At 35.7% G+C, this 15,624-nt stretch overlaps 1 long non-coding RNA gene across 1 annotated transcript in view; it reads right to left on the bottom strand.

The window, feature by feature from the left end:
- Positions 1–923: 923 nt before the first annotated feature.
- Positions 924–15,624, bottom strand: part of LOC118982916 (uncharacterized) — a 77,460-nt gene continuing 62,759 nt past the window's right edge. The window contains exon 6 of the long non-coding RNA XR_005065613.1: positions 924–934. This is a non-coding gene — a long non-coding RNA (uncharacterized LOC118982916). The remainder of the gene's footprint in view (positions 935–15,624) is intronic.

Genomic DNA, 15,624 nt, shown 5'->3' on the forward strand with positions numbered 1-15,624 from the left:
GGGAGGGATTTAGAGGAACATATATAAAGGATACATGGACAACAACTGAGAAAGGTGGAAATGGGAGGGAGGGGGGGAAGCACGGGGGTGGGATGGGATGAGAGTAATAGACAGAAAACTGTACTTGAAAAATAATTAAATAAAAAATTTGGGGAAAAAAGTGTAATAGTTTCCAATTTTTAGCAAAATATGAGCTATAATGGAAAATGGTGCTTTTTTGGTACTTTCTGGAATTTAAACACATACACACAGATTCTTTAAGATTGGGGCCTAAATCCTATTGAAGTCAACTATCATCCCCCCGTCCCTAAAATAGATTTGACATACAGGCACAGCACAAGGTCAAGGTCACAGATCAGGAAGAAAAATTACCAACAGAACTGATGTAACAGCTGGCATTTGATCAAAACTCCTGGGGTTTTTAGTACACTTACCAGACAGTCTGCATTTACTCACAGGGTACACTCTGTTTTAACAATGTTCTCCATCTTTGAAGACAAGATCTTCATGTGGTTTTGTTATAAAGCATATTTCATGTGTTTTAGAATAATGAGTTTTACACATGTGTACGTATGTGTATATATATGTCTGCATACTTATTTCATGTTTTGTATGTTAGACCCAATCACTACCATGTGACAATTTTGAAATTAATTTAACTTGCAGATCCTGGAATTAATCAAGCTTCCCCCCGACCTCCAAACTTTTATATTAGCTAAAATGAAAATTAATTGTATATTCCTCAATATCTTGGGCCACTTCTTCTCAAAGACATAGGTTTAATTGCTAAAAACTTGTTCAATCAGAAGTTTTATAATATATCCATAATCTTCCATGAGACTTTCCAAAATATACATATAAGTAAAAACTCCGGTTATCAACAACAGCAATAAAGGTGATTCTAAATGGATATATTACTAAACAATGCAACTATCTAATTAAACCATAAATTGCTTCAGATATTCAAATGAGATATTAAAAATTTGCCTTAAATTAAATTTAAGAAACTAAGAATTATGTGACAAATTTTGTTACTTAAGTAGTTCAATCAAAAATCATTTTAAGTATATATAATGCTTTTGAAGCAAATTTATAATATAACTGCTTTCCTTGATAACTCACATTATTGTCTTTACCAGCTTTCTTGATATAATTTGCAAATTATGATACATATTCTATAAATGTTCTCAATGATCAGTTTTCCTTTTTGTAAAAATATCTTTTCATGAATTAAATAGGTTTGAATAAAGAAAACAGAACTGATATATCAGAGAAATACTGCCGGTGATTCTCAATAACAAAGTCAAAATAAAATATATTTCTATCAAGTTTTCAAATTAAATACCACTGAAAATGGAATTTGCTTTACCAGGAATAACCAAATGTGGGCATATCAAAATTACTAGTAATGGATACTAATTTTATATATCAAGATTTAATCACAAAGTCTATTGACTTATTTTTTTTAAATAGAATTCTTTTTAGATCTATTTCTAAACAATTCTTTAAAGGTCTATTTAGAGGAAGTACTTATCAGTTGATAAGTGTCTTCTTTATATGCTGTCTGGGGGGGGAATGCTGCCTTTTTGTTAATGAAACATGAACTTTTACATCACTCTTGCCCATAATGTCCCCAAATACAAAGTTTTCTAGATGAAAGATTTTGGTCAGACTGTGACAGAGAAATATCACTACGGACACCATCCATGGACTGATGATATCCGTCAATACGAATTCAACAAACTAGAAAGAGGACTAATAAACAGAAAAATAAGAATATTCGCAATGTACCTGGAGAATCTGTGTCTTCCAATAGTCACAGGTAACTTTAAAATGCATTCTTCAAATAGGAAAATAAAGCTACTGGCACACCATTGACAGGCTATTTACTTTAAATGATTTTGTTTTTAATGAAGAAATTACCACCATACTTTCCCCCGATCTTTCTTTTGCCCATCTCTACACATAAGCAACTGTGTGCAGTAATTATACCAGCAACCTCAACCAGTAACCATCCAACTGCGGCCCAGCTTTGCTGCTGTCCAGGCCTCAGAGACGTTCAGTCCGAACAGGGGGACCACCTGCACATGGGACATGCCTGGGCACCTGATGCTTCGACACAGATGTAGACTGAAGAGGGGGGTGGTAGTGAGGCGGCTTTAGAAGAGACTACTATGAACTATGGAAGAAACAATAACCACAGTCTACAGAACAAGGTCAGGCTTTTTCGGACTTATTAAAAAAAAAAAAACATTAGCAGTTATAATCATTAAAAACAACTACTACTATCTACTATTAGCATCTTTTAAAAAATTAAATGCTTTACGAGAATATCAACTTTTATTATGTACATTTTCCCTTACTTTTTGTGTTTTTTCTGGAGATAGAATGCTATGTGAAACGGCACATAAATACTATGCTTCTCACTTCTCTGTTTCATAGTTTGTTCAGCCCTAGTATCAATTACTTAACATTTACATCAGTGTTTCCTACTGCTGCTACATTGCTTTCTTGTTTTGGTCCTTACTGTGCTTTCAGTTGTAGCATTTATATAGAATAAATAATTTGTTTTATATTCTTGTCATTATATACAACAATAAAAGTAAGATTTAACAGTGGGAAAAATAATGTGGCATAAAGTAAACCTTTTGCTTAGTGCCCCCCACTCCCCCCTACAATCTCTACTATCATCATCATTTCATAAAATACATCAAACTTAAAAATGCATTATATAATCATATATTATATGATTTTTAATCATATAATAAACCCTATTTGCCTATAATAAAGCAATGAAGCTAAAAATATCTTTTTTATTCTGAGTTTCAGCTGAGCACTCACACCTACTTGCACAGCCTTCCCTGAACTCCACAGGCTGAGGGTAGTTTTTCATCTCTGGGACTCCACAGGACTCAGTGGGTCTTTCTATAACCGCATTAATTAAAAAAAAAATTTGCTGCCCTGGCTGGTGTGGCTCAGTGGACTGAACGCCGCCTGTGAACCAAAGGGTCCTAGCTTCGACTTCCAATCAGGGCACATGTCTGGGTTGCAGGCCAGGTCCCCAGTAGGGGGTGCCTGAGAGGCCACCACACACTGATGTTTCCCTCTCTTTCTCCTTCCCTTATCCTGTCTCTAAAAATAAATAAGTAAATTAAATTAAATTAAACCTTTTGGTTTATGCCTGGCCCTTACAGTGTAAACTCTTTATGGGCAGAAATCACGTATTTGTCATCCTCAGGTCCCGCACCTGGTAGAGAGCCCTCCTTGTGGGACAGGCAACAAGTCAGCCTCTGAAGCCTCCTGAGTCTGTGAAACGAGAGGAGGGTTGTCATAATTCTAAGGCACCTTACAATTTAAAATGGTATGATGTTCTTTATAATGTTTTGTTTTAAATTCAAGATATCCATCTCCCTCGAATATAAGCTAACAAAAAGATGACAAAATTCAAGAGTAATCAAGTGTTTTATCACACATAGGAAGTTCTGCGGGTTTGGAAAACATGTGACTAGTATTCTGTTAGAACACAAGATATAAACATTTCAGAAATATATATATATTTAGAAGATTTTAAAGTTTTTAAGAGGATCTTTGTTTTATTATCTGTTTGGAAAAATGATCATATTCATTTAGTTTCTTTTAATGGCATCTCCCAGTCAAGGTTTCTAAGATCTAATACGGCCACAGTCTATACCAAGAATGAGCAAATGTTTCAAACTACATCTTTCCCTTTCAAACAACTCACTCTAGAAAAGTTGAAAAAACCTTATTTTATATTAACATATTATTTTGTTAAACTTTCTCGAAATATTTATTCCATAAAACCAGATAAATACAACTCAGCCTAAAAAACAGTTATGACAAAATGGGGAAAGAAAGCCTTTATGAATTAACTTTGTACTGTGTCAGCCACAATGGACAAACTGCTTCCCTAGCCCCATTTTAAAAAATCAGTCACTGAAGTAAACAGTCTGGCCGTACTAGAGAGCCCGAACCCTACACATTGTGCGATAGATCAAATCAAATTGGTCAAAGCTTCTCTTTGAATGATCTGTTTCATTTGAGCTGTACTTGTTGGAGAGTTTCAAGTATGAGTTTTCACTGTGTGTGCCTAAATAAAAACATTATCCTACCATAAAGAGACTCAATTAGAATACGTAAAACTACTCTTTTACGTAAAATTACTTTTTAAAGACTTTAAACCTGAAACTTTAAACTAAAAAACCTTTAAACTAAAAACCAACTCAACAGAACAAAACAACAGCCAAGCAACCCTTGAAAAGCGGTGCAGGAGCCAGCCTGTCCCACCCGTCCCAGGCCTGCATGCATTCTTTGGACCTAGCCTGAGGGGCAAGCTTCAGGTTTCCTGTTGCTTCATGGCATGGAATTAAACCTAAATAACGTTTCTCAGGTTTGAGAAGACGGAGAAGTCATGTGAGTCCAGGAAATCTCTAACTCTGACATAGATGGATAAGATTTTCAAAATCCAATTTTCCAAAATGTACAGCAAGATACTGTTACATATGTATTAAAAGCAAATCATACTATATATAAAAGCTATTTATTTAGGCATATGTGTAAAGATATTACACACCATTCAAATAAAATTTCCTTGTCTATCATTACAATTTTTTTTGGTAGACACTTTAGTTACTTGGACTAATGACTTTTTTAAAAACTAAAGTGACAAACATCCTAGCCTCCGTAATATTGGTAACAAAAATTAATAAAACTTGTATGAAGCTTGCAGAGCAGCTGCTACCTTTTATGAAAAGAAACCTATTTTCCTATAGTGATTCTATGGTACATCTTGCAAAGTGATTCTACAAACACGGTAGGAACATAGAATTTAAGGTTAAAATCTAATTCAAAGGTCATCTGCCTAATCAATCATCCTTTATAACCTATTTGCTAACTCTAGTTGTATAGTTTATTTCTGGAAACCTCTACTGACTCTGGACTACGTTCCAATATGGTACCTTTTGGGATCATGTGGTTCTGGGTTCAATTTCTGGCTCTTCCAGTTACCAACCGTTTGACCCTAGGCAAGTTACCTGCTCTTGAAAGTTTTGTTTATAAATATATAAAAACCAATCCTCTTTCATGGGCCTCGAGAATTAATATGACAACGTTCACATAATGCTCAGCAGAGTGCCTACACACCAATCAGGTGCTCAATAGCATTATCCATTATTCAGAGAACTCATTCCATATTTGCACAACTGCCACAGTATAAACTTCTTCCCTGAGCTGGGCTATAATCTGTCTCCTGTCAGCCTGATCCCTCCCTGGTCCTTTTGGGGACACAGAAAACAAAACTAATCCTTCAAACACTAGAAAATAGCTGCTATATTCCACTAAGTCTAAGACACTGTTAATGTCTAGATAAGATAGTTAAATTCCACTGCTGACAACAGTCTAGCAAAGGGCAAACAAAGAAGAGGAACATTTGTGGTCACCAGTCTGCAGTGGGTGCTGCAAAGATGCAGTTCTTTACAAACTCTTGACCGGCCAGAGATGTGCACAAATCCCCTGGGAGCCTTCTGCCAGCCTGCTGACTCCTGTGGAGGTCACCATACATTAAAAACCCCTGCTTTTCCCAAGTGCTTTAAGCCTTACTTCCTCCTCAAAATACAAAGGTATATTTGATTCGTTTCTCCTCATGAAGTTGGCAGAATATTGTATTATCTTCATTTACATTTTAACAAACAAGAATACTAAAGGTCAAAGCAATGGAATGATTGGTTAAATCGGCCAGTAAGAAGCTCATCAAAAACCCTATTAGGGTCTTGTGAATTCTAGCCTTTCTTATCGTAGTATATTGCCACAGACTATGACAAGAGTGATTTTGTAAACATTTGATAAGGCAAATGCTTTTGCAGCACTTTGAAAACTTTGGATTACTTTTCCTATTTTCTGAAACCTTGTCTCTATTGTTTTAAGTCTCTGGTTTTTTATTAGAAACGCCACAAAGCTCAATAGTTACGAGAACACACAGTCTTTGGATACCTGACTCTGCAAATTCATCAGTGGGTGATTTTGGTCCAGCTACCTATCCATCTGGAACTCACTTTAGCTATAAAACAGTATCAAATAGTACCTACCTCGCAAAGCTGTTGTATTACATGTGATATGCATGTAAAATAGTATAACAGCTGGCATTTTTATAAATACTTGTTTAATGTTAACTATTACTCAGGGATATAGCACCACACCAAACGATTTTTCCCCACCTCCCCCAAATCCTTTTCTTGCCAGTCAGTCACTCACATAAAAGTCCTTTGAGATGTAAGATTGTGTTTTGCATTTGTATCTCCACGCCCAATCACGAAGAGTCACTCAAAATTATCTGTTGAATGCTTTAACATATCCCCTATATATCCTAAAAAAACTAAAAAATAATTTGGATCTATAAAATAATTTAATAACCTAGCTAATTAATTCTTTGATTTTATAATTTTACAAAACATGTTTACTGAAACCAAAGAATAATTTCATGTACAAAGGATGCCTACCATTTCTTTCTCCCCTATACCTTTCTCTTAAAGAACCTATTCCCAGTCCACTAGCCACAGGAAAATGGACCAACTTCAGCAACCTGATTAAAATGGACCAATTCATTTCCTCTCTTGGGATCTGAAATTCAAATGAAATCCTTCATTTCTGGATTGCTTTAACGAGGCCACATCTCACAGATAAGCAGAGAAGCAGAAATGAGGAAGCCAAGGAAGAGAGAAAAGAAAGCAAGGAGTGGCTGAATAGTTTTCCAGTTTTGAGAAGGTGCAATGCACTCCTATAGCTGGGTTCCTGAAGAGCCTACTGCGTATTTCAAATAAAAACCCCCAAGTTTAAGCTTTGTTGAGTGGGCTTCTGTGTAATCATAGCATCCCTGTTACTACGATATTGTAGTGATAATATGTAAGACAAACTGCACCTTTTAACCCATGGTCCTAAAGACCTGTACAAATACCAACACTACTTTTCCTACAGTGTTTCTGCCTCATGTATAGTCTAAGAGCAATATATATCTCCAATTTTCAAATGGGGAAAGCTAATGATAAGAAGAGGTAAATAAGATGTCCAAGGTCATACTTAGACTTTGTAGGAGCAGAGCTGGTAAGAGAATTTCAGATTTCTTATTCCCAGGAGCCTGAACTAACCAATAAACCAGCTGCCTCCCTTGATGGAACTAAAGTATGCCAATTATCCAAACTGTGTAGAAAACATTGACCAAAACAGGGGTTAATTGGACATTGGTTGTTTTAATTCCATAATCAGCTCTTTCCCTGAGCTACCCTGGGAGCGAATAACATATCTTTTGCAGGAGTGGGAAGCAGGCCAGCACAGGCCATCTGGATGAACATGTCCTTTCCTCAAGTTATCCCTGCAGCTGTGTGAAACTTACTGATGTTGAAGAACTTCACAGTTTAATTTGTTTTATCATTTCTTTCTACTCTATTAAATTTAAAACTAGATAAATCTTTATTTTTATATTAGCCAAGCAGTTTAACTGATTCTGAACTGGCTACATGAACATATATATACTCTGTGTATGTATATGGGTAGAGAAAACAAATTTTCCAATGTTAAAAAGAATTTCTTCTATTAAAAAAAAGGCAATTCATTTAGACCATGGCCACTAGAAAAGAAATGAAGCATTTGGAGCCTTTAGGTACAACCTGACTTCACCTGACCCAGGATAACTCACTTAGCTTCACTAATGAACATGAAAATTAAAACAAAATATTGGTCTTCCTCTCAATCAGTGAAAAAAGGAACCATGAACAGCCTATTTCCTTGTCCATTCCTGACTTCTTCTACACTAATAATTTTGCTAAAATGACAACAAATCTAGATTAAATTCAAGAGAACCTCCTAGGACAGGGGTGTTAAACTCATTTCCACCAGGGTCCACATCAGCCTCGCAGTTGCCTTCAAAGGGCCAAATGTAATTTCGACTCCTTAACAGTTAAGTAATTACGTTTATACAGTCCTAAAATTATTTTGGCCCCTTGAAGGCAACCACAAGGCTGATGTGGCCCCCAGTGAAAGTGAGTTTGGCCCCCAGGTCCTAAGATCTCAGAGTCAGATTCATAATCATCAAGTGGGCTCAAACCCTGACTCTAATCCTGCCACCAGACCAGGGTTCAGCATGTACCTCCCATTCCTTTCCTCTTCCTGCCTTGCTTCACCAGTCCCTTCTCTCAAATTATTTACTCTTTCCTCTTCTTTTTTTTTTACATCTTTCAATTCTTAAGTCTTACATTGATTCTACTTGTGTTACTCATGAATGCTGCTGGTATTCAGAGCTACGAAGTCTCCTGATACTGATATGAAAGCCACATTTTGTATGCTGGGAATTGTGTACAGGGGTGGGATGGAGTGGGTTATTAATACTTAATAATACAAGTATTAACGTCCAACTGTGGGTCAAACTAGGCTTTTCCAAGCCCTAGATGACAAGCTTTGAGCAAGTTGAAATACCTTGAGAATGAATAGATGGATGGAAGAAAGTCCAGCTTAGAAGGAACACTTTTAACCAATACACAAGCTAGGTAACTAAGCCCATTAATTTGAAGAGGGTAAGGATCCATTAAGGGAACTATAGCAGGAATCAGACAAGAGGGAATGAAATCTTAAAGGAGACACTGATATTCAAGCTATATGTGTAAGTGATTCCAGAAAATGAATTTCTTAGCACAAAGGGCTGATGAATGGGTTATATTGAAGTTTACAAGCAAATAAAGACCAGATGGTTCTTTCTTGTAGGGCTAGATAGCACAATATTAGATAAGAGGATCTTGACTGAGTCCACCATCTCTAGCTAAATATGGCCCATTTCTGATGGGACATGGGCAGGGCATGGCACCCAGCAGTGAGCAGCATCACACTGTTACAGTGCCTGCAGTCCAAGTTCATTAGTGGAGCTGAGCAGGAAGCAGGGTGACCCTGGGTCAGGTAAGGCCAGGTTGTACCTAAGGGCTCCAAATGCTTCTCTTGTTTCCTTTGCTGCTGTAAACGATTGGGTTTCTACCTGTCCCCAATTCTTCTGAAATAAACTTTGGCAACTTCTGATCCTAGATTACAGCCTTGGCCTAAAATGTTTGGACAATAATGCCCAAAAGAAGGAGTAAAAATTATTCCATGGAGGAATAAACAAGAAAAAAGAGATAGGAGGCTATACTGCTACAGTTCCACAACTACTTCTCGCTCAATTCCCTCCTACATTATCATGTAAAGCGCCTCTTACTAATAGGACCTAGGTGGCATCAACAAAGGTAAGACAATGAATCTAGCCTTGTGGACCAGCATCTGGAACTCTCGGACTACGAGCAATACGGAAGAAAGAACAAAAGCGACCATTGTTGTTATTACCACCTCTTTGTGCCTCACTTCACCAGGGTTCTGTGGTTTCTCCTCAGGCTCTAATAATCTTAGCTCCTTATCTGAAAGTCCTTCTTAAGGATGTTCTTCAGCCAGCTAGGATAATCACTCTGTTTTCTCTCTTCTCCATCTTTTAGCTGATGCTCCTTTCCGGGTGTTAAGTATGTATTCTCATTCTAGATAGAATAAAATGCCTTCTTTCATATTCCTCCTTACTCACAATAAGGGAGACTTTTATAAACGTCACTCCAATTTTTTTGCAGTTAAAAGATTATTATCATGAATGTGAAAAGGTAATAAAATATAATTGATCTTGAACAATGTGGGTTTGAAATGCATGCATCCACTTTGGTGGATTTTTTAAAATAAATATACAGCAGACCCTCTGTATTCCTGAGTTTCACATCCATAGATTCAACCAATTGAGGATCTAAAGCAGTATTTTTGTCCTTGGGAATTTGCAGATGGAAAAGGCTGTCTATACCTGGTTCTATGTTATTTTATATGAGGGACTTGGGCATCTACAGATTTTGGTGTCTGCAGGACTTAAGGGGATACCCTGAAACAAATCCCCTGCAGATACTGAGGGTATATTAAGTTTCTGAGGAGCTGAAAGTTATACTCAAATGTCCAAATGCATGGGGGTCAGCACCCATAACCACCATGTTGTTCAAGGAACAACCGTACCTACAAAAATGTACCAACATAAAAAAAAAAAGATTTAAAAAAACTAAATAGAAAAAATTAAAATACTCTTCTATGAAAACAAAAAAAAAAGTTAGAGAAAACATGATGCTTGCTATTCCATTTGCTCCCTCCATAACATTCTTACAGTCCAGACAGGTAACGAAGATCTGACATACTACTACCAGTATTAAAGTAGAATGTGACTACAAATATTGTCCAATTATACCTGGGATGGTACAAAACCTATTCCAGTATTTAAAAAATGGCTTTTCCTTTAAGAAAATTTTCCGCCCATTTTTCTCGTTAATGTTTTCTCTTTCATTCTGAATGTTATAGTAGCTAAGGAACCCAGCCAGGTTTTTAAGTAAGTTACAGAGGCAAGAATATCACTTAAACAATTTAACCTACAAGTTCAGTTTGAGTGAGTTTTGTGGTTTATGATGTATTAGTAAAAATGGTGTTAAGTTTCTACACTCTGTTTACATAAAAGAATAGCATTCAGACTTTCAAAATCAAAACCATATTTCCCCCAAGTCTTAATTGTATACATGGATTTGCTACAAAATCATTTTCTAAGTTGATTTACCATGTGTCTCTCTCACTCCCAAAATGCATGTACACTACAGAAATATTATCAGAAAGAGTGACACAAAGAGGAGGGGAAAAAACCTTCAATATACTAAAAAATCTATAATGTACTAAGAAAACCCCCCAAATGTGGCAATATTTTTGTTCTCGACATTATTCAGTAGCATCAACATTGCAGAGTAGAACTGGCTGGGACACGATACCACAAAGTGTCCCAGCCAGCTGGGACATGTTGCATCATCATTATTCAGTAGCATCAACATCAATACCCATATAACACACAAAGTGAAAGAACAAAATTATACATTAAGACCTACATAATGAAACAAAACTAAGTAAGACTATGCCTTGCACCTCTTCTTTTAACATATAATCAAGAAAAATGGTCATCTGATACTAGCCAAATCTTATTAATAAATTTATGGCTGAGAAGGAATAAAAATTATTAGACTTCCTTACATCTGTTCAATTACCAGTTTTTAGTTTTTCAAAAATTGCCAACATAAAAAAACACTTCTAAAATTGCAGAGGGTAATCTTTGCATTTTGCAGTGTTAAGTATTTTTACATCTTTGTATTATCAGTGATGAGCCTAGGGGCAAAAGACGATTGGTGAATGGATGTAACCAGCTAAAACCGAGACCAGTAACAACAAAAATCAGGACCGAGAAACCTGATTTCATAAACTGTTTCACTGTATGGGCTACTCACAGGACCAGACACCACTCCAATCCAGTAACTATCAATCTCAACAATTTAAAATGAAGAAAACCTAGGAGTGAGATTTTCCACAGTTCACTTCTAAACAGCTCCTTTTACACCTTCCAACAAACTGTATCATCAAAAATTCATTCCAGTTTTCGTTTCTCGAAGAGACCATGACCCTTACGAACATTAACACTGGGGCTCACCCATTAGCTCTGCAACTCTGGGCAAATCTTCCTGAACCTCAGTTTCATATGTATGGTACCACGTACCTAATGGGACAGTTATGGAGATTGAATTACATAGAGAAAATATCCAAGAGCAAGTCAAATGTTAATTTACTTTTCCCCTTTGTGTGCTGCTTATATCTCTTATAGACATTGATGGTAACTTACATAATTGTTTTAATATAATTTTATATTAATTAGGCAAAATCTATCATTTCCAAAATCCGAAAGTATACCAAAAACTAAAGTCATACTGTAATGTTTTGGATACTCAAGTATTTTAAACTACCTTTTAGATATAATAATACCACAAACTAAGTATGTGACATTTTTAATTCTTAACTTACAGAAGCTAAAATCTAAAGTAGAACTATACATTACATATTTCATGACGACTTGGTGTAAGTTACATGACACTGCTCAGTCACAACAGGTTGGATTCCACTGTCCCACTGTCCCACTGTTTATAAGAACATCCATTAAAAGCAAAGTACTGGATCTTTATGCTGTACAATGAGAGTTTCCTTCAGTACTGCCTGTTTTTCCTTATTTTCATTTAAGTAGAAGAAATAAAACAGTTTACTGAAAAGTATCAGTCTTGTTAGTGATAAGACAGGGATCGACTTTAACTTCATTCAATAAATGTGATTTTTTAAAAAACTTGAAAATTCAAATTAAAAAAAAACAAATTTCAAATGACCTTTGCTTTTTTACAATAAAAAATACTGTTGACAGTGCGAATGTTCCATGACAAGGATGCTGTGGGGATAATTTCTTTAAAAGATACCTAAAAACTAGGTAATATACCAAAGCTAAGAGTTCAAGCTTTGCATCTTAGTTCAAATACAACTTTTCTGAATTCTGAAGATGATATTACCTATTTAATAGGGCTATAGAAAAGATTTAATAAAATAAAACACATAAAGTACATAGCATTGTGGTTGGTACCCTCTAAGTACTCATAGTAGAAGCAGATTCTATAGCAAATAAGCTGTATTTTTCCCTCTAAAGCAAAAACAATAAAAACAACAACAACTGAACAGTGAGTCCTTACTTAACATTGTCAATAGGTTCATAGAAATTTTAACTTCAGGCAAAATGAAATAGAATGGAACCAATTTCGCCATAGGCAAAGTGATACAAATGAGTTAAGTTCCTAAGGCATATTTCTGGCTACAAAAACATCACCAAACTTCTAAATAAAGATCCAAAACACTTTTAATATTAAATATTGTAATAACTATAAGCTATGCAGACATTTAACAAACATGAGTAAATATGAGCAAAAGAATTATTCCAGTTCAGGGTGGTGGATGGTCAAAGCCTCTCCCAGCGGATCAGGGCACAAGGCAGAACACAACCTGGACAGGAAGCCCTTCCATCACAGGGCTCCCTCACACACCCCCACATTCAGTCAAGTAGGACAATGCAGACATGCTCACTGACCTCAAATAAACCTTAGGGATCTGAGAGGAAACCAGAGTGCCCAGGGAAAACCCACACACACATGGGAAGAACATGTAAACTCCACTCAGATAATGGTCCTGCACAGTAATCGGTTATTTTCCTCATCAATGTTGTAACAGAATGACATTATTTGAAGACCTGCTGTATACCGATATGTCTTATATTTTTTTAGTACTATGAAAAATAATCCAAAACCTGAACCAACAGAGAGCAGTATTAGTAACAGTAAAAAGCCAAAAATTATGAATTACTCCAACTTTATACAAATTAAACAGTGGCATTACAAATATAGCTTCAGAGCCAAATAAAACAAATAGCAAGTCTGATTCACATTCATGCAAATACATACATACTACATAAAAGAAACAATTAGATAAAATGAAATCACAATGAACAGCCCTGAATGGTCGTTGTATAGGACTGCAGGATCTTACAATGTCAATAGCTTCCATCAAGTCATCAAGTAATTATTTGAACCTCGAAATATTAAGAAATGTTACAGGGTTGTTAAAAGCTTGAGAGTCGTTAAAGCTATAGATGATTTTAAAGTATGCATTTCTATTTCTACACATTACAGTGTTCTAGGAGGCTGGCAGAGATGGTAACTTTGTAAGAATTTTAATAGTCCATGAACATGGAGGAAAAAGAATTCTTCTAAATGTAAACCTACACCAATGCCTGAAGCAGCTTAAGAAATTCCATCAAATAAAACTTAGAAAATCATTGATGATTAGAGAGATGATTTTTATATAACACTATCTGACAACTGCTGTGATTGTTTTTGCGTGTATGCTTGTGTCTTCTATTGCACTCCACTACATTCTCCACACTATAGCCAATGCTCTTTGTAAACGGTAATTCCCCATCCACTGAAAAACCCACAGTAGTTTCCTATTTCACTTCAAATAAAGTTGGAATTCCTCTTCATGAGTTGTATAGCCTGGCATAATTTGGCTCTAGTGAATCTAAACAAGCTCATCTAAGTCATTTAGTCCCTTGCTCATTACATTACTCAGATGCTGTCCAAAAGAAATGTAATGAGTACTACAAATGTAAAAAAAAACAAAAACCCAGTAGCCATATTTAAAAAAAATAAAAATTAATTTGAATGTATTTTATATAGCCCACTATACTTAACCCAGAATATTATGGTATCAATATAAAATTTGGAAGGTATTTTACATTCTTTTTCTCACACTAAGTCGATAGGTGAATATTTAATACTCAGGGCACACGTCAATTTGGACAAAACATATGTGACACAAGGTAGCTGCTGTACTGGACAGCATAACTCTAGCTACACAAACTTACAGGACTGCAGAACACAAGGCTCCTTCCAGCTTGCCAGCCTCTGCACGTATGGGTCCCTCTGCCTGGAATACTCTTCTTTTGGCAGTGTCTGCCTCCTTTCCCAACTCAGCCTAAATGTCACCTCCCAATGGCCTTTGTAAATGGCCATTGTAAATGGGTCTCCCCATTTTTTCCCCTAGCATAGTACCTAGAAGATCACAGGTGTTTCAGGATTCCTTTCATTCTGTAATTATTTGTTGCTTGGTTTTCCTTGTATCTTTTTTTTAACTTAATTTTTATTTTTGTACTTGTTTATTGCCCGTTTTCTACCACTACACTGTAATTTTTGTTCCATAAGGACAAGAATTAGTTTTATTCTGTTTGCCACAGGCATAATTGAGATACTTTTTATTGAATAAGTGGATGTCTATATGTAGTCTCAGTTTTTCTTTGTTCTTAATTCTATACACAATACTGAAAAGCAATAGGAAGCATGAGAAATATAGGTACAATTATTTAAGTTTATCATGTAAATCAAGTAAAGATGTTTTTAAGGTATAACTTTAGGAACTCCTGATATTATAAAGATTAAAAGAAATAATCACTTCATTTAAAATTACAAGTACTATCTAAAAAAGTAAGACTTTATTTAAACTCAGGTTAAATCATAAGTCATTTCTCTTCTTTTTTTTTCTGTGCTTTACAGAAAAAACTAATTGCTGTTTATTTGGCACTCACATTTGTAAACTCAGATCACCTCAATCTCTTGAAGATCTAAAGAAGTCTATAATTGCTAAGTAATCTTTATAGTTAAAGGGAGAAAAGTCTGGAAATTATGAGGAGTACTTGAAGAATGCTTCATTTTTACGGCTAAGATTTAAACAAATTTAACGTACCCACTCTAGCCTTTTCCAAATTATTTACTACATTATTTACAAAATTATTTGCTATAATTGTAAAGTAAAAAAAACCCAACCAATCAGAATAGCAAGAAGAAAAAGGAACCCCCCCCAAAATGAGGATAGCGTAAGGATCCTCTGGGACAACTTCAAGCATACCGACATTCACATCATAGGGATGCCGGGAGGAGAAGAGAAAGAGCAAGAAATGAGAAATTTACTTGACAAAATAAGAAAAGAAAAGTTGCCTAACTTGGTGAAAGAAATAGACACCAAGTCCAGGAAGCACAGAGGGTCCCAAACAAGATGGACCCAGAGGGGCCCACTCCAAGACACATCATAATTAAAATGCCAAAGGTTAAATACAAAGAGAGAATTTTA

This window comes from Sturnira hondurensis, unplaced genomic scaffold (assembly GCF_014824575.4).
Source record: "Sturnira hondurensis isolate 20B ecotype Veracruz unplaced genomic scaffold, ASM1482457v3 Scaffold0002557, whole genome shotgun sequence".
Classification (NCBI taxonomy): domain Eukaryota; kingdom Metazoa; phylum Chordata; class Mammalia; order Chiroptera; family Phyllostomidae; genus Sturnira; species Sturnira hondurensis.